This window comes from Lactuca virosa, chromosome 4 (genome assembly GCF_052849685.1).
Source record: "Lactuca virosa cultivar CGN04683 chromosome 4, Lactuca_virosa_CGN04683_v6, whole genome shotgun sequence".
Lineage (NCBI taxonomy): Eukaryota > Viridiplantae > Streptophyta > Magnoliopsida > Asterales > Asteraceae > Lactuca > Lactuca virosa.
The window spans coordinates 413,712,691-413,731,198 of record NC_136429.1 but is presented as its reverse complement, the minus strand read 5'-3'; the positions used below and the strand labels follow the sequence as shown (position 1 = coordinate 413,731,198).

Here is an 18,508-nt window from a genome sequence, read left to right as displayed (position 1 = left end):
GTTCTTGATGAAGCATTTGCATCCAAAAACATGAAGAAACGAGATAGTTGGCTTCCGACCGTTCATGGCTTCATACGGCGTTTTGTTGAGGAGTTGATTGATGATGCTTCTATTCTGGGTAAAACATGCAGTAGATACAGCTTCGGCCCAAAGATAGAGTGGTAAATTTGCAAAATTGAGCATGGATCGAGCAGCTTAAACAAGTTTTTTGTTTCGTCGTTCGACTACACCATTTTGTTGAGGAGTGTAAGGAGCAGAAAAGTTATGGTCGATGCCCTTCTCGGTAAGGAAGCTTTCAATGGTGGAGTGAGTGAATTCCGAACAATTGTCACTTTGGATTCTCCTTACTAGTAGTTTGATGAGAACTTCTATTCCTTTGATAAAAATGATGAGCTCAAAGATTGTTTCTGATTTCAGCCTTAGGAAGAAGACCCAGGTGAACCTAGTAAAGTCATCCACAATCACAAGAATGTACTTTTTGTGATGCAGACTCTCTACTGTTGATGGTCCACACAGATCAATGTGCAGAAGTTCTAATGGTTCCGAGATTGATTTTTCAATGATGATGGGATGACCCTTCTTTGAATGCTTTTCACACTCACATGCATCACATAGATGGTCGTTTTTGAATTTGATGAGTGGCAAACGTCTAACCATTTCACCCGAAACAATATCATTCATATATCTGAAGTTCAAGTGAGCAAGCCTCCTATGCCATAACCAACTGACGTCAGGGACAAATTTTGAGAGTAAGCAGAGTTGGGGCTTGCCAATGATCATGTTGATGTCAAGAGGATACATGTTCTTGTTGCGATTAGACTTGATCAAGCATTCCTTTCGATCTTCGAACATGATGTAGCTATGTTTCTTACAGAATTCAACTCGATGATTTGCATCAGTGAGTTGAGCCATACTTATCAAATTGTGCTTTAAGTCAGCTACATATGCCACGTTTGAAATGGAGAAGTTGCCATTTGTAAGGATGCCATAAACTCAGATCTGAGAATTGGAGTTGGTTCCATATGTCACATAGCCAACATTTGGTGCAAGTTTGAGATCTCGCGGAAAGTGCTTCTGCCCTGTCATGTGCATGGAGCAAGTGCAATCAATATACCATATTGTCTCTTTCTCCGAAGCACAGAGTGCCTGCAAAATTAGTGAGTGGTGGAGTTTTTAGGCTCCATGTTAGCTTTTTGGGACAAAGGTCCCAGTCGTAGGGTTGAGAAGTGAATTTTGAGCAACAGTTGGTTTAGAAGGTTTGTTCTGAGATTCCTTAGGAAACAAACATAATGACATGGTTCTTTCATCTATCCAATAGTCATAATCAATGATAGGAGAGTTCGGAACAGCTTTCTTTGGACTTTTAACTTCCGGAGTAGTGGTTACTACTTTGTTTTCCGGAGTGATTGTTTCATCAATGTGGGTTTTGACTTTCCACACAAAGTTTTGTTTTGAATATTTTGAAAATTTTGTTTTCTTAACACTTTTTGGTTTGCTTGGTGACACATTTGATTTTGAAAGTCGAGGTCTAAAAATTGTGCCATCGGATTTTGCAATGAAAACAGATGAAACAATCCGAGGAGAGGTGTTTCAGACAGATGCGGTGCTAACTCTTGACTTTTCCTGAGTGGGACTAACCACTTTCTTTTGTTCTACATGACATGGAGGATTTGAAGGTCTCTTGAGGATCTTAGTAGGTGTGAAGGAGTTTTGACTACAGGTTGATGAAGGAGAAATCCGAGATTCACTCATTTTGGAGTTCTCAAGGAATCTTGAATTTTGTCTAGTCTTAACTTCCTTTTTGTGTGCATTCTGAGCTTCCAATTTAGGATCGACGATATCCTTCCTATTTAACATTGGCTTTCTTTTGGAATGAGACGATGATTTGGAAGTCTGTCCTACTGAGGGATTTTTAAACACATGCTTAATGGGAACTAGACTTGTTTTTGAAATCACTTGAGATTGAGATTCACATGAGGTTGACTCATCAACATCACTATCTAAGGATGCCGAGACACACTCCAAAGTTTCAGATTCAGTTGATTTCGGAAGGATTTCCTCAACAACACAGTTGTTAGGAGGGCTGAGGTTCGGATTTTGAACAACAGACTTTTGAGTGCTAGAGTTAAGTTCAAAGGTCCGATTCAGGTCCAGGTATATCATAGGCGGAAATTGCGTGGAATCGGGACTCTTGACAACAATAGGCTTAAACTCAGGAATCAAGGATGCAAAATGGTCAGAAGTCTCATTAAGGGGTGAAAAGGGAGAAACAGGTGTATCCGAATGTTTAATGTTCGGAACATCTCCCATGAAAGTCATATTTTGTAACAACTTTAAGGGACGAACAACTGGTTTCGGAAACTCGTTTCCGGGACCAGGAGCTTTTGACCAAGGATGACAAAAATTGTGAGTCATCCGTTCATTTGCTTCAAGAATGTCTATGGCATGGTGGATGACATCAATCTTAGCATTAAGACATTTGTTTCAGAATAAGTGATTTCACATTTGTCTTTAAGAATGATACACTCATCTTTTAACATTACATGCTCATGTTCTAAAGACTAAATTTTCAACTTCTTGTCCTCGAAACGTAACCTAAGACGACTCAATTCACTGTCCTTCTTCTCACTGGCTTCTATGGCTGACTCATAGGCTTTGTAAATGATGGTCATATCTGATTGGATCTGGGTTAGATATGGTTCACAAAGAGGCAAATCATAATTATTATCAGTAATCATAGATTTTACCTGTTGAACGATGCTTCGGTCGGGTGGATCGTTGGTAGCCATGTAGCAGTAGTTGGGCTCAACATCTTCATCATCTCTTTCGGACCCAGACGACCAATAGCCTTCATCACATTCAATTTCTTGTCGAGCCATAAGACACATGCTTCTGCCAGTGGTGACATCATTATCATCTCCAGACGACCAATACCCTTCCACATCCCTTGACACAGTTGTAACAAAAGCCTTTTCACTTTCAGCCAATTCTTGAGCACGACGTGCATAGTAAGCAGAGTCTTTGATCTTCGGTTTTTGTGGGACTTCAGCTAAGCAATCCTTGGCAAAGTGGTTTGCATGTCTGCACTTGTGACACACAATCTTGGGTTTCTCGAATTTCGGAAACTGTGGAGGTTCCGAAGTGTGATTCTGAGTAGGAAGATTTGGCTTGTAGGAAGAGGGGGTTTTCGGAAGGTTTGTTGAAGGATTGATGATTGTTTTGGTGAGGAGCTTGAAAGAGGTTATTTTGGTAAGAAGTTTTTTAAAAGGACGTTTGTATCTGATAGAGAGTAGGGAAAAGTCTTGTTGAAAACGTAGTTCGTAGTCCATTTCATCAGGGTTAAGGTCACCCATAGATTGAAAGTTTGAGTTGGTGAGAGTAGGGTTTAGAACGTTAGGAGGTGAAGTTTGAACAGGAGGAATGTATGGAACAATAGCAGTAAGAGGGTCCGAGACAACTGGGTTTGAGGTTTGTGGATCAAAGGAACTGACTAAGGCGAGAGGACCTCCAGTGAGGTCTCGTAGAGTTTGAGCAACATTTTCCTCATGACCTTGAAGCTCATCAAAAAGTTGATAAAGCTTAAGCTTTTTCAAAGATTCATTGCTCTGAAGACATGATTTCACATTTCCCCATCCTTTTCCTAGACTATTGATGAACTTGAGATTATACTCAAGTGGAGTTCGGACTATACCATGGGTTGTCATATTGTTAACAACGATTTGGTATCTGTTTGAGGTTGAGGCAACAGATTCACCAGGTGTGGTAGTGAAAGTGTCGAATCCATTAACAACGGAAGTCAAGCGCTTATCCTTCATTTTCTCTAACCCATCAAATAAATCTTGAAGTGTGTCCGAAATCTCTTTTGCGGACTTAAACAGTTTGATGTGCTCAAAGAGAGATGGTGGAACACCAAACACCATTTCAGAAAAGGCAACTTGATCAGCATGCAACTTTTCGAGGTCATCAGCAGTGAGAGGTGCTTGACGTTGTTGATCCTGTCCCAAGAGAGTTGTAGCAGCATCTCTTACCATGGTTCGAACTGGAACATGAGGACCTGCTGTAACGGATCTCCAGATACATTCACCTTTCTCTTTTCCAAGTAAAAATCTTTCCAATCTAACTTTCCAGTGATCATATTCTTCAACAACTAGCAGTGGGGTACATGTAGGGCAACCCACGCTATTTGCTATTTGCATTGAATACATTTGTTGAGAATTAGAAGCATCCATTGAAGTTAAGATATCTTGAGCAAAAGTGGAATATAGAATAACTTTTATCCTTAACACAGAAATGATCGAAATACCAAGGTAATTTCAAATCAACGATAATCTGATCTTATGGATTCAAAGGACAACCTCTCAAGATCTGATACCAATTGTAAGAACAAGGATGATCACATGCGCAGGGACAAGGTTTGAGTTTTCAAACCTTGTCCCTGCGAATCTGGTCGTCCTTGTTCTCACAGTGTTTGAATTTATGACTAACAAAACTCCTCTCTACACCACTATCAAAGAGAATGCATGCATAAGAGTTGTCGAGGGGGAACGTACACGTGACTACGGTGGGATCTGCAACTGCCTCCTCCTGACCCATGTCTAGCACTCTCCCTGTATTTCCAGCATCTTTTGCCTTAGGGAAATTTATCTTGTAGTTCCCGGTTTCACCACACCCGTAACAGGCTTGACCTATTCTAGCTCCGGAGGCCTGGGCATTTAGTTGTGCAGGTGTTTTGTAGAAGCAGGCTGCATGCCCCTTCTTGTTGAAGCTAGTGCATTGCAATTCCCGGCAAGGCCCATGATGATGGAAATTTAATTTATCGCACCTTCAGAGAGGTCCAACAAATCGAATAGTAGGTGTTTGAGTAGTGGGAACAGTAGCAGGAATGGTAGTAGCGTGGACTGCCACTATTTGCTGTTTCTTGGAGGATTCCTGCGAAGATTGGCCTTTCCGCTTGTTCCAGAATGACTTTGTAATGTTTGGCTTTTGTAAAACCCACTTGCATGTGGAGTATTAGCCTTGTGACACATGAGAGATAGAGAGTGAGAGAGAGACATGTAAACACCTCTATATAAGGTGGGTTCATACCACTTGTAGAGGTGTGCTTGAGAGATGTAAAAGTGAGTGTGTAAGTGTGTGTTATTTATGTAGTCTAGATCTAGATCCTTTGTGTGTAACACCATATACAATCAATATATCTCTTGAACACCCAAATCACCATGTTCATTGTGCAATCTTTCATTCCGCATGCCAAACCGTGTTCTTATGTCTCTACAATTGGTATCATAGCGGGTCTTCAAGATCAACGTGATTTTTGAAGAACGATTCTCTGTTTGGCAACATTTATCGCAATTTGAGCAATTTTGGTGAGTCTCTCTCTATGATCTCTCATAATATTTGAATTGTGCGTTGCGTTTTTGAATTGTGATCGTTTGACTCGTTGGATCAAAATTTTTTTTGAAAAACCCCATTGATGATCCAATAATTTTTTTTTTAATCAAGCCGGATCTAATCCTATTTTTTGGTCGATTCGATTCTTAAATTGTTTTTCAATTGGTCGTTGGAATCCGAATTTAATTCTAAATGAATTAAACAAATGTTCTGGTTACTATTCACAGTTCGTTGATCCATTTTCGAACTCTTTGTTATACACAAATCATTTTTGAGCCCAATTACATGTTATTTGTTGTTTATGTCCAATCTTTTAAGCCCATGATTCGATATTTTATCACAAGGAGCCGAACAAATTATTCATTCTGAGTGATATTCTAGTTGTGTTCATTCATCGTAATGTGCATAGCTGACTTGTACGTTCTTGACTTTTCTTGTTATCAAATGTTCTTGAGTTCCGATATCGATTTGGTGATTCTGAATAACCGATGATTAGAGATTGTTTGAAAACTTGTGAATCGATTCTATTCTTTTTGTCTTCAATCTCTAAATCGGTGAGGATCAAGTTTTGGCTAAGAAATCGAACAGTGAATCTTTGATTTTGATCAATATTATCAAGAACACTTGAATATGGTGAAGAACAGTTGGTTAAACACTTTTTGATCTGAAATTGGACATTAAAATCGTTGATTTCGTGTTTATGGTTCGTTGACTTTAAAAAGTCAATCTGTGATTCAACATCGAGTATTTTACTGGGAATCGATATTGATTTGGGAAAGTGGCAGATTTCGAAGATGGTGTTGGAATCGGTATTGATTATGATTTGGATTCGCATTGAATCTGTTCAAATGATGATAATCGAACGATATGGGTTTAAGTCAATTGGCAGGATTATTGATTTCAATGGGTGAGGCCGTGACAAAGAAATCGGTTTTGAGGATTCGATTTGTAGTTGTTAATGAGTTGATGTTGTTTGATAACACCTGTAGAATCGAATTTGGTGAAATTTTGTATCCAGTTATTAAACGCGAAGCCTGTGTTGGAGGACAAAGGACGAATTGATGCTCCTTTATTGTTAACGAAGACTTGGAATCTGGATTCGTTAGTTTGGAATCGATGGGTTAGTATTTGAAAGACGAAAGTTTTTGATGATTTTGGAAGAACTGTAAAAACGAATATTTGGGTTCGTGTTTGAAAAGCGAAGTGACTGGAATCGATTATTTTGATTTCGTTGATCGATGGTTTGGGGACGAATCTACAAGGTTAATAGCCTGATGTCAACTTTGGAGCAAATGTTCGAAAAATTAGTGATGTAAAGTCAAGAATCAATGAATGGAAATTTGCTTTTGTGATCGATTGTCAAGGAACGAAAAAAAACGATGAACTGTAAGAACGAAAAATTGATTTTGGGTTGAATGTACGAAGTGAGTAAATTCGATTCAGAGGTTGGATGATTAAGAGGTTACTATTCATTAAGAGGCTTCGAATGCCTTCGAATTCGTGTGTTTGGGAAAATTTTCGTATGAAGAGGAGATGCTTTCGTACGAAGCGTTGCAAAATTTCGTATGTTTGGAATGGAAAAGCAAAATTTTCGAATGTAGTCCCTCAAGTTTCGAATGGTTGACAAATGGAAAAAGGCTTCGTATGAATGATCCAAATTTCGTATGTTTTGATCAAAAAGCAGAATTTTCGACTTCAGCCCCTGAACTTTCGAATATTTGGCAATCTCATCAATTAATTGAAGTTTCGAATGTTTGAAACTTTTCACCCAAATTCGAAAATTTTCTGAAACTTTGAATGTTTGGGATAACTCTTCGTATGTTTGGAACACAAATGGCAGAATTTTCTAAAATAGTCCATGAGGCTTCGAATGTTTGGCAGTTTGTACCCAAATTCGAAAAAGGATTGTTTTTGCTGAAAATTGAAGAAAATGCATTTCAAGCCCCTGCAGTTTGTGCAAATTGACGCTTTCTACCCAGCTTTGGAAAAGGGGGAGAGTTTTGCATATTTGGCTGTTTTGGGCGCACCGGGTCACTGCAGAATTTTGAAATTGACAATTTCTACCCATTTTTGAGAAATTTTGTCAAAGGCGATCCGTGAACGAAGCTAAAAATTCAATATTTTTTGGATTTTCCGGATTGAAGCACAATGTTTATGCCACATGTTAAGGGGGAGTTTTGACACGAAAAATTCCGAATAGAGCACGTTCTCTTTCCTTGAAGGTTTTATAATCAAATTTCGATTATAAAAAGGGGGAGAAATTTATATGGAAATTCGAACTTGAATTTTTCATATTACGCGGATTTGAAGACCGAAGTGACCTTGATTTTTGAAGTATACGAAGTGATGAAATTGGAAGTTCGGAAGTGATGTATTCGAAATGGGTTTGGTTTTGTTGAAGATTTTTGGGGTGTGCTTTATGCTCAACTTTTGGTGATCAATTTGGAGTTTGAGAAGCTCGTGATCATTCGTTGATGCTCGGTTTGTATGGTTTCACATCCTAGAGCCCAAATTGAAGAATCATGGAAGAATTGAAGATTGAAGTTCGTTTCAACATGTGTCACCCTTGAGGCTCGGATCGCGTAGTTGCTCGATTTTGGAAGATTTGAAGTGGGTCATTCATTCCTAAATTTGAGGGGGAGAATGTTGGGGTACAAAGTTTTCCATGAATGACTTTGTAATGTTTGACTTTTGTAAAACCCACTTGCATGTGGAGTATTAGCCTTGTGACACATGAGAGATAGAGAGTGAGAGAGAGACATGTAAACACCTCTATATAAGGTGGGTTCAAACCACTTGTAGAGGTGTGCTTGAGAGATGTAAAAGTGAGTGTGTAAGTGTGTGTTATTTATGTAGTCTAGATCCTTTTTGTGTAACACCATATACAATCAATACATCTCTTGAACACCCAAATCACCATGTTCATTGTGCAATCTTTAATTCCGCATGCCAAACCATGTTCTTATGTCTCTACATCTTCTTACTGCCACCCTCTTTGGGATGTTCGTGGATAACAGTCACAGGGTTGTGGCGATCCCCATGATCCACCAAGGTCTGTGCCAGATGCTTGGCACTATCAAAAGTGAGTGGTTTGGCAGCTAAGACATTCCCTTGAGTTGGGGGTGTCAATCCCCATATGTATCTTTCAACCTTCTTGCTTTTCGGGGTGACCATCCCGGGACATAGAAGAGCCAAGTCACTTAACCTAGCAGTGTAAGTAGCGACATCGGAATCCTTCATCTTCAGATTCCAGAGCTCCTGCTCTAGCTTTTGCATCTCGCCCCTCGGGCAGTATTCGACAAGCATCAGTTCTTTCAAATCGTCCCAACTCATAGTGTTAGCTATTGGTAGAGTCATGGATTTTACTTGGCTGTTCCACCAAGTTAGTTCTCTATCAGTGAAGGTTCATGGTGCAAATTTTACCTTGCTCGACTCGGGGCACGCACAGATCTCAAAGATTGATTCGGTCTTTTCGAACCAATGGGTTAAGGCGATAAGACCTATGGTGCCATCGAAAGACTAGGGTTTAGCGTTTATGAAATCCTTATAGGAACACTCCCTCGGGTGTCCTTGGCTACCTCCGAGGTTACGAGGATTGTTACCCCTACCCGATCTGCTAGTGTCGTTGTTATTGATATGCGATATAGCGGCAGCCACAACGGCGATTACTGCTGCTTGGAAGACAGCAGGGTCAAATTGGGGTGGTGGTGGCGGTGGTGGATTTGTCGAAGTCTTGTTTTTCTTTCTGTTGGAATTCTTTGGAGCCATCTTTCTCTAAAATAATTAAATAGAAAGTAATGATAGTCCTCTATAGGGGTCATGATTCAGGTGATAATGAACAAGTTATATCTTTTCCTGACAGTTATAGTGTTCTATTAAGCGATTTACAGTGGAAGTCTAGTAATACAAGTAAACAATCGTCATGATTTAATAGTAACACTTGGAATGAATTTGTATAATGTGATTTGTGCCTGATCCCCCCTATAATCACATAGTGTACACAAATTATGTATAACTAAAATCAAATAGGTCTTCGACTAGGTGATCCTACTCTAAGTCCACAACCAAACAAGGAGCAGGAAGTAAAGTTAAACCACCTATTCTAAGTCTATGAAATCTCACTTATATGTAACTTACATGTATACCCTTAGCATTTATAGATCTATCAGTAAGAGTTCTTTGTTTTCAAATGTTTGGCTCTAGTGTTATAGTGCTATAAAATATGTTGGATTAGTGTCTAAGCCCATAACTATAATTGGTATGTACTTGACCCGACTTGGCATGGTCCATTTGGATTGCACTTCACCGGAACAATCTCTATTGATAGTCTTTTGAGAATAGTATGTTTATGATTTATATTAATATATTATAAGTTTTAATATATTAATATGGAATCATATTATTTAATTAGTATTGATCAAGAATTAATTTAGAATTAATTTAGTGATCAAAAAGGAACTAATTTAATATGGACTCTTTTATATATATATATATGGAATGGGCCAAGTTCATTTTAGGTTGGGCTAAGCTTGCATGGATACTCCATGGATTTTTTAACCCATGGATCCTATGGAAATGAAAGGTCATGGGTATTAGGGTTTACATGAATGTAACCCTAATCCTCCATACTATATAAAGAGTTCTTTGGCACATGAAATGGCACTAGTGTGTGAGGATACAAAAGTGGGCCGATTTCTAGAAGTGCTTGCTATTCTCTCAAGTTTTCCAAGGTGGTTTTGGTGATTTGTGATTCCACTTGAGGCTTCCACACTATTGGGGCTAAGCTCTTAAAGGTTCAAGACCACAAGCTCCATCAAAATGTATGTCATCTAACTAGGCTTTTGTAGTATAGTTGTTCCATATTATGCTAGTTAGGATGAAACCTTGGAATATTGAATATTTGCATGTATAATAGAGAAAACATAGATCCAAGGTTTATAGGGTTGCATGTACACCATAGGAGTGTTAAAATGCTCAAAACCCTTCAAAATACTCCTATAGTATTTTAACTGTATGTTCGGTTCTATTGTTCCCTTTGTATAGAGTTTGGTAAGTTTTAGACTTGTTTGAACACCACTATTACTCCCAAACACATGTTGGTCGTATCTCAAACAAATATAGTTGATCAGGCTATATTTATCACAGATATGATTACATAACTATCGAGGTTTAACCGTAGTGTTCAATATCTAAATACTTTTGTTTTGTTCTTCTTATGATACTGTTTCTGGTATGTATGTATACTTATATACTTCCTATAAAATACTTAGATTTTAAAAATATACTTTTAGTTCAGAGCGCTTCGGCCCATTAGTGTTTATAGTTTTATATCATGTAAGGTTTGGTATACTTAGTTCACTATAAACAATGCTCTGATACCAATCTGTCATACCCCCAAACCGGAACGGCGGAAACGTTCGGGGGTGGATGACGTCATGTACAGTATCACAACAATTGTATAATAGGAATGAAAGAAAACATAACCAATACATTGATAAGGTAAACTATTTACATCTGTTCAACACATAGTTTGTATGACAGCAAAATGTATAACAAATTATAAAAGACGCGACTCTGAAAGCTTCGTCTTCTCAAAAACCCGCGGGTGTACCTGTCCTACCGGTTCCCTGAGAATACAAGTGATTTTGAAAGTGTATCAACATTTAAGTTGGTGAGTTCATAAGTATGTTTTAGTGATGGAAAACTCGTCTTTGTACTTTGAAAATGCTAGTATGTTTCTTCAAAAAAATCCAATATTTTCTATAGTGAATGTAATGTAGTCATGTATGTTCCTTAAAAATGTATACTGTAGTGGTGTACTTAGTACTAGGAAATAGTGTATTGTAACTGTATTTGTATGAAGCCCTTGTATAAATGTCTGGATACCACCAGTTGTAGTGTCAAGTAGTGTATCATAGAGTACTATAATTTTATTAAATAAAATAAAATCACTGAAGCTGTGTTAATCCTGTAAACATATGTATTAGTTATATTGTTGTGAGTTTCATATAACCATGCTTGATATGATCTAGTAACCTCTAAGACGTTCTTCAGGCATCTGAACTTATGACATTTGTTACCCCAGGCCTGCCGGCCTAACTGTAGCTAACAGTCGAGCTGCGGGATTGTCAGTCCCGTATAGATCTATACATAAATCTCACGCTCTCCTTCTAGTAGACTCTAGTTATACTGTATAGGATTTAGTTTCGTATCCTGATGGATACTAGTGAAGTAGTACCTCACAACTCTGTATTAACTGGTTTATGTGTAGTGTTGTAGTGTCCTCTTGTATTAAAATTTGTATGTATTGTCTTGTATTAATGTACCTTATAGTGTAAAATAATTATACTTAAATAATTATTTTAATAGTGTATACTTGTATCAATGTATTATAGTAGTGTTTCCCAAACTATACCTATTATAGTTTTGATTGTATGTTCTTGTTCCGTGTATTGTACTAAACAAAATAGTGTAGAGAATCTCAAACTATACTGATTATAGTTTAACTGTAATGTTATGTAGTGTAATGGAAACATTTGCAATCTATTTGTATAAAAGCAATTTACCCTTATGCTCAACATATTACAAAAGGGTTAAACATATATGAAATACTTTTAGGAAATGTAGCGAATACTTGGTTTGAAAACAATTGCAAAGGTATTAAGACTATTTAAAAATGTTTGAATAAACTCAAAAGTCCTTGTGTTTTACTTGTATCCCCCCCTAAAATATTGAAAACGTTGAAAATGTAGGGGTATGAACTCACCTCTGTTGCGTGTTCGAGTCTGGGATAGCGAAGCGGTAGAGACGATCCTCGGGCTAGCGTACGTGCGAAATAACGTTATCCTAAAATATTTGTATTCGACATCGTATTTAAATTAATAAGAATATTAATTTAAATGAAGGTTAGATAATAAATTAATTATGCAACGGGTACTTACAAAATTAATTGGAATTATTTGGAAATGTTGCAAAGTGTTTTTGGTTGGCAAAAATGGGTTTACGGTTGGATAAATGGGTTCACAGTTGGATCTTGAGAAATTATGAAGATTTGAAGATCATATGAAGATTTGAAGGTGGGCTTGAATGTTCTTGATGGGAATATGAAGATCTAGGTAAAATCTTTGAAGATTGGGAGAGTTCATGGATGGTAGTTGAGAGCAATTTGGGAGTGGTTCACGGTTGAAAAGTGGAGAAATGAATTGATTTACGGGTGAACATATATAGGGGGTGTTTACGGTTCAAGTGGCATTGGGCCTTGGTGTTTACGGTCCACTAATGGACTTCTAATGGGGTTTTCGGCCCATTAAGAGGTGTTCACGGTCATCTCTTGGCCGTGAACTCTAATGATCCTTACTCAAAACCGTGAACTCCTCTTGGATGTGTTTATTTGGACCGTGAACTACATGTTTCTTTTATATTTGGACTGTGAACTCCTTTTGGAGTTGATTCTTAGACCGTGAACTCCATTTGAGGTAAATTTTATGATTTAAACCTTAGACTATCCACTTATGTTAATGTTATAATATCATAGTTCACTTAAGACTCAAGCTATATTTAGATTTTAGCTTATAATTATGCACTCGAGTTAATAGAGGACATATATATGCAAAAGGATCGAAATGTAGTTTTTGACTTTTATAGAATTGAGAATGACGGGTTCTTACATGTGGCTGAGGGTTTTTCTCGAGAATTTTTGGATATAATTTTTCATTTACCAAAGTGGTTAATTGTCCAAGTTGGGCTTCGATATTTTGGATCGATGCTTGGTGATTCCTCAGCAAAGCTTGCTGGTCTCTCATGAGATTTTCATGTTCCCTTATCACTGCATCAGTATCATCGTGTCTTTTCTCTGAAGCCTTCGTGAATCTTGTTAGCATGGACTCAATATCAACTTTCTTTTCTGGTTGTTCATCTTTTTGATAAAAACCTCTATCAAGTTGCATATACTTTTCTTCTTTTTGATTCTTATAATCATTATATGGCAACCACTCTTTCTTTGGTTTCCTCTAATCTGCATCATACTTATCTCCACTCGAATAACACACTTGCACCTTCTTATTTCCATTATCATCCAAGTGGCAATCTTTTGTCAAGTGTGGACCATTACATCTTTCACAACCAACAGTAATAGCATGAATTGACTGGTCCATCTTTGTCATTCTTCGGTCCATGGTGTTTAGCATGGCTAACACAGCTGCCATATCTTCTGAAGTTACACTACCAATTCCCTTTGCCCCATCATGTCTAGGATTATGGTACTCATAAGAATGCTTGGAAAATTCTTCAATTAATTCGTTGATTTCAGCATGATTTTTCTTAGTCAATGGCCCTTGAGAATCAAGGAGTTGCCTTCTCATGACATTAACCCCATCATAAAAAATAGAAACTTCTTGTTTTCAAGTCATTTTTGGGGCAATTCCTGATCAATCCCTTGTAGCGTTCCCATGCTTCGTATAGTGACCCACCCGGTTGTTGCTGAAAGTTGGCTATGACTTTCTTGAGCTTAGAAACCTTGGAAGGTGGCAAAAGTGTTCTAGAAACTACTCTCGTATCTGTGGCCAAGTAGTAATTGCACCGGGTGGAAGTGCTTTTAGCAAATCCTTAGCGGCTCCCTTAAAAGTAACGGGAAGCATTCTTAGCAAAACTGCAGTTCGTGGAACATTTCGGATGTTAAAGTAGTCAGTAATGTCATTGACTTCATCTAGGTACATGTAAGCATCCTCATGATCCTTCCCAGAAAATGGTACTTCTTTTAGTGTGGATAGAATGTGTCCCTACAGCTCAAATGTGGCAGTGGTTGGAATCGCAGGCTGCACAAGACCGGGACTGGTGTCCTCTCGGATTCTCTTCTTGTATGCCTCCATGGACATATCAACGATGTTTTCCATCTCATTTTTCAGCTCGTCTTCGAAATCGATTTCTTCAAATTCGATTTCAATCTCGTATTCGGAGTTTTTTAGATTGGGATTTTGTTCAAAGCTTTCAATCTTGCTCTCGTCCTTCTTTTGATTGCTCAACTCTCCTACGCTCTTCCATTTCTTCTTTCCAAAAACTGATTTAAGGTCTTTGAAAGGCGACTTCTTTGGTGGTTGGTTTTCTCCTACGTTTTTGTCTATCTTTTTGTGAAGGGCAGACTCTGGATCTTCAAGTGGTGGTATCAAAGGTGTGTTGGATCCTCAGGTCATGAACTACTACAACAAAAACAAAAATAAAAACGTAAAAACGAACAAAAACTACTTAAAAATGCTTACTGACTGCTTACCACGACCTGGTAAAGGCCACCACCTCGTGTTGTCGCAACTAATCTAAACAGAAACGAAAAACGAAAAATGACTGATGTCACATCGTGAGCTTAAGGCTTACGTCATGAGTTAAGTACAACAATAAAAATCTAATGTAAAAAATTTAACTATTTGCAGGTTTTACTCCACAAAAAGGATCGATTAACCTAAAGAAAATAAATTTAACAATCAAATAAGTCGTTCCCCGGCAACAGCACCAAAAACTTGATGCGTGCAAATAACTACACCTAATTTTACCTGCTATCCTACTAGCTATTTGACCCAGGGCAGTGTACACTTTCTCAAATAGTATAACACAAAAGTCGGGTATCGATCTCAGGGAACGGAATTAATTATTTAATCCACTTACTATTAAATTAACCTAAAATTCTAAGCAAAAGTAAAATGGTTTTTATCTAATTTTGCAAGTTTAGACAAACTTAATTCTCAACAACTTATTCAATGCATCCTCTAAAGTGTTTCCTTCTGCACTTTCCGCACTATTTAGCTTAATTTTTATCCCCGAACCTCTCATTGTTGGGGCTAGGATTTGAAAATAGTTGCTAATTTCACCATTCGCAATTCTTTGATCATATCTATCTAACTTCATCCTGGGTGGTGGTTCATTCTTTCATCATATCTTCAACAGACTTGGCAATTCAGATGGCTGCTTCCAAAGTAGTTGCTAATTTCACCATTGGACCGAAATCCGTTGGTAGTCTATTATCAAACCTCTCTAACTCGAAGTTTTTAGTAGGAACCAGGTGAGAAACTGACTTCATTTTCTCAGTAATGGTTGTTGTATACTCATTGACAATCATGTCTTCTTTCTTCATATTTTGGAATTCCTTACTCAATTCCGACAAGTCTCTTTCTGAGCAGTATTCCCTTTTTAACTGTAAAAGGAAGTCTTCCCATGACATCTTCCATGGTTCTCCCTTCGGCATAGTGATAACTACTAGTTTCCACCAGCTTAAAACACCAGTCTGCAGTTGTCTGGCTGCGAAGATTGTCTTTTGTCTGTCGCTACAGTCGCAGCTCTCAAATGTCATCTCCATTTTGTAAATCCAATCCATTACTTCCACTTGCGTTGGCCTTCCGGAAAGACTTGGTGCTTAGGATGCTATGAAGTCTCCATACTTGCATCCATCTCTATTAACCTCTTTTTCGGTATTGTCCTCCCTACTCCTTCGTGGTTCAGTCTGTCTAATGACACTGCTACAGTTTCCTTCTTCTATTTGTTCCTTATTTAACTTAGGTTGCACCACTGGTCCAGTAAGTTCATCCTTAGTCTCCTCAGGTAGTCGCTTTGTCTGCTCCATTTGTCGGTCTAGCATGGTTCACATCATTACCTAAACTTCTACCATTTGATAGGTTCGGGTGCATGTGCAACGACCCATGCATGACCCATCACATGCTTAGGCTCAGGCTGGTGACTTCCATTGATATTTCCTAGTCTGTTATGAGTCTTCACCATGATGTTCTTTACACTAAAGAAGGCGTTCAATGTACCGAAATGAGAATTTAGATAGGGAAGGTTTAGACGCATAATCCTCCTTATTACTCCGAAAAGTTATATGTCAGTTCTAATGCCATAATTAAACGTTTATAAACATGAACACATAAAATTCCTAAATCTAGGTCGGCATCAAACCATAAACCTAATAGCAACAATTCAGATAGGCAACCTAATACATGTTATAACACAAACCATTTGGCACATAACTGCAAATTAGGAATCTTGTCCTAATATGAACTAGTGTTTGTGTCAATTCAAGTGTATTACCTTAATTATAATAGACACACATATGATGATCATCGCTTAACATTCTAAGTTTATGTCTAGAAATACTCTACCATACTAGTTCTCTTAAACTAAAGCTATGTTACCAACTGTGACATCCCCATTCTATGTCCATTTCAAAACTTTTTATTTATGCTCATTTAGAATAGAGTTTATTTATAAATGCATAATTTGATCCCGTAAAAGTATTTCCGAATAAATGTTTTTCATTGGCTTATAAAACTTTGAGATGTCATAACTAATACAAAACATATGTATAAACAGACCCAACAATCTTTTAGACTATCGGTCTACATCTCCTTAAATCTATCATCATTTGTGTACCTTTGTACGACTAACTATAATACAAAGAAGCTGAGTGGGTCAGGTTGGGAAACCTGGTGAGTACATAAGGTTTACAACCCGCAATAATATATTTAATATGTTTAGTTATCAAACTATTAACCCAATTACCCATCACCTTTTACTTCATCTTTCACCATCCATCTCCATGTTTATTTAATTCCTCCCGCATTACCTATCACTACCCAAAATACTATACGTAAGAAAAATACATGTACAATAAAGCATATAAAAATAATCTTTTAATATTTCATCTAACACAGAGCATTTTATTCACCACATATATCATTTAATCATCTAAACACTTCATATCTATGTTTATGATGAACGTAACTATGCACTCACTTGTTAAAGTGGTTAACTGAAAAGTTGGGCATCACTTTGCTTCGGTACTTAGCTTTTCCTTTTGACGCGACCTAGGTTCATATCGCTAAGTCTCAGTTTATTATTTCTTTTAAAAAATGATAGTATAAATTCCTCAACAATCCCAATGAATACTCAAAGTTCTATCAAGTAAGAATCAGCCATGCAAGAAAGTTGAAGAGCATCGGCCGCAACATTGCCCTTCCCCGGGTGGTAGAGGATTTCACAGTCATAATCCTTCACCACATCTAGCCACCGACGCTGCCTGATATTCAGATTCGACTGATCCATGAGGTACCTCAGACTCTTGTGATCCGTGTAAATAGTACAACGGACCCCATAGAGGTAATGTCACCAAATCTTGAGGGCAAAAACAACCGCCCCCAACTCCAGATCGTGCGTCGGGTAGTTCGCCTCGTGAGGCTTCTGGTTCCTCGAGGCATAAGCAATGACGTGCCCTCTTTACATCAATACTGCGCCCAAACCCGAAATGGATGCATTACAATATACTACAAAATCCTCCATGCCCTCTGGAAGGGCTAAGATCGGTGTCTCGCATAACTTCTGTCTCAGTGTCTCGAACACTGTCTGCTGCTCAGGCCCCCAGCGAAATACAACGTCCTTCTTCGTCAGCCGGGTCAAGGGTACTGCTATCTTGGAGAAGTCCTGAATGAATCTCCGGTAATAGCCTGCTAACCCTAGGAAACTCCGAATCTCAGATGGAGACTTCGGAACCTCCCATCTCATCACGACCTCTACTTTGGTCGGGTCAACCAAGATCTCGTTCTGGTTGACAAGGTGCCCCAAAAATTGCACCTCGCGCAACTAAAACTCGCACTTGGATAAATTGGCATACAAGCTCTCCCTCCTCAAGGTATCCAATACCTCTCGCAAGTGCTCCTCGTGCCGCGCCTACGTCTTGGAGTAAACCAAGATATCGTCAATGAAAACTATCAAAGACCGATCCATCATCGGTCTGCACATGCGGTTCATGATGTCCATGAACGCGGCAGGAGGATTGGTGAGCCCGAAGGGCATCACCACGAACTCGTAGTGGCCATAGCGAGTATGAAAAGCAGTCTTCTACATATCCTCCTCTCTGACTCGCATCTGGTGGTAGCCTGAACGCAAATCTATCTTGGAAAACCAAGATGCGCCCTGTAGCTGGTCGAAGAGATCATCAATCCTCGGGAGTGGGTAACGGTTCTTCAATATTACCTTGTTCAGCTCCCGGTAATCTATACACATCCGATGCGACCCATCCTTCTTCTTCACAAATAGGATCAGGTGCCTTGGCTATCAGAGTCGCACCGGGAACTAGGTCGAT

General features: G+C 38.4%; 1 non-coding gene across 1 annotated transcript; it reads left to right on the top strand.

Moving 5' to 3' along the window:
• Positions 1-13,789: 13,789 nt before the first annotated feature.
• Positions 13,790-13,896, top strand: LOC145110335 (small nucleolar RNA R71). Its single transcript, XR_013709717.1, has one exon. It is a non-coding gene; the product is annotated as a small nucleolar RNA R71 (small nucleolar RNA).
• Positions 13,897-18,508: the final 4,612 nt, after the last annotated feature.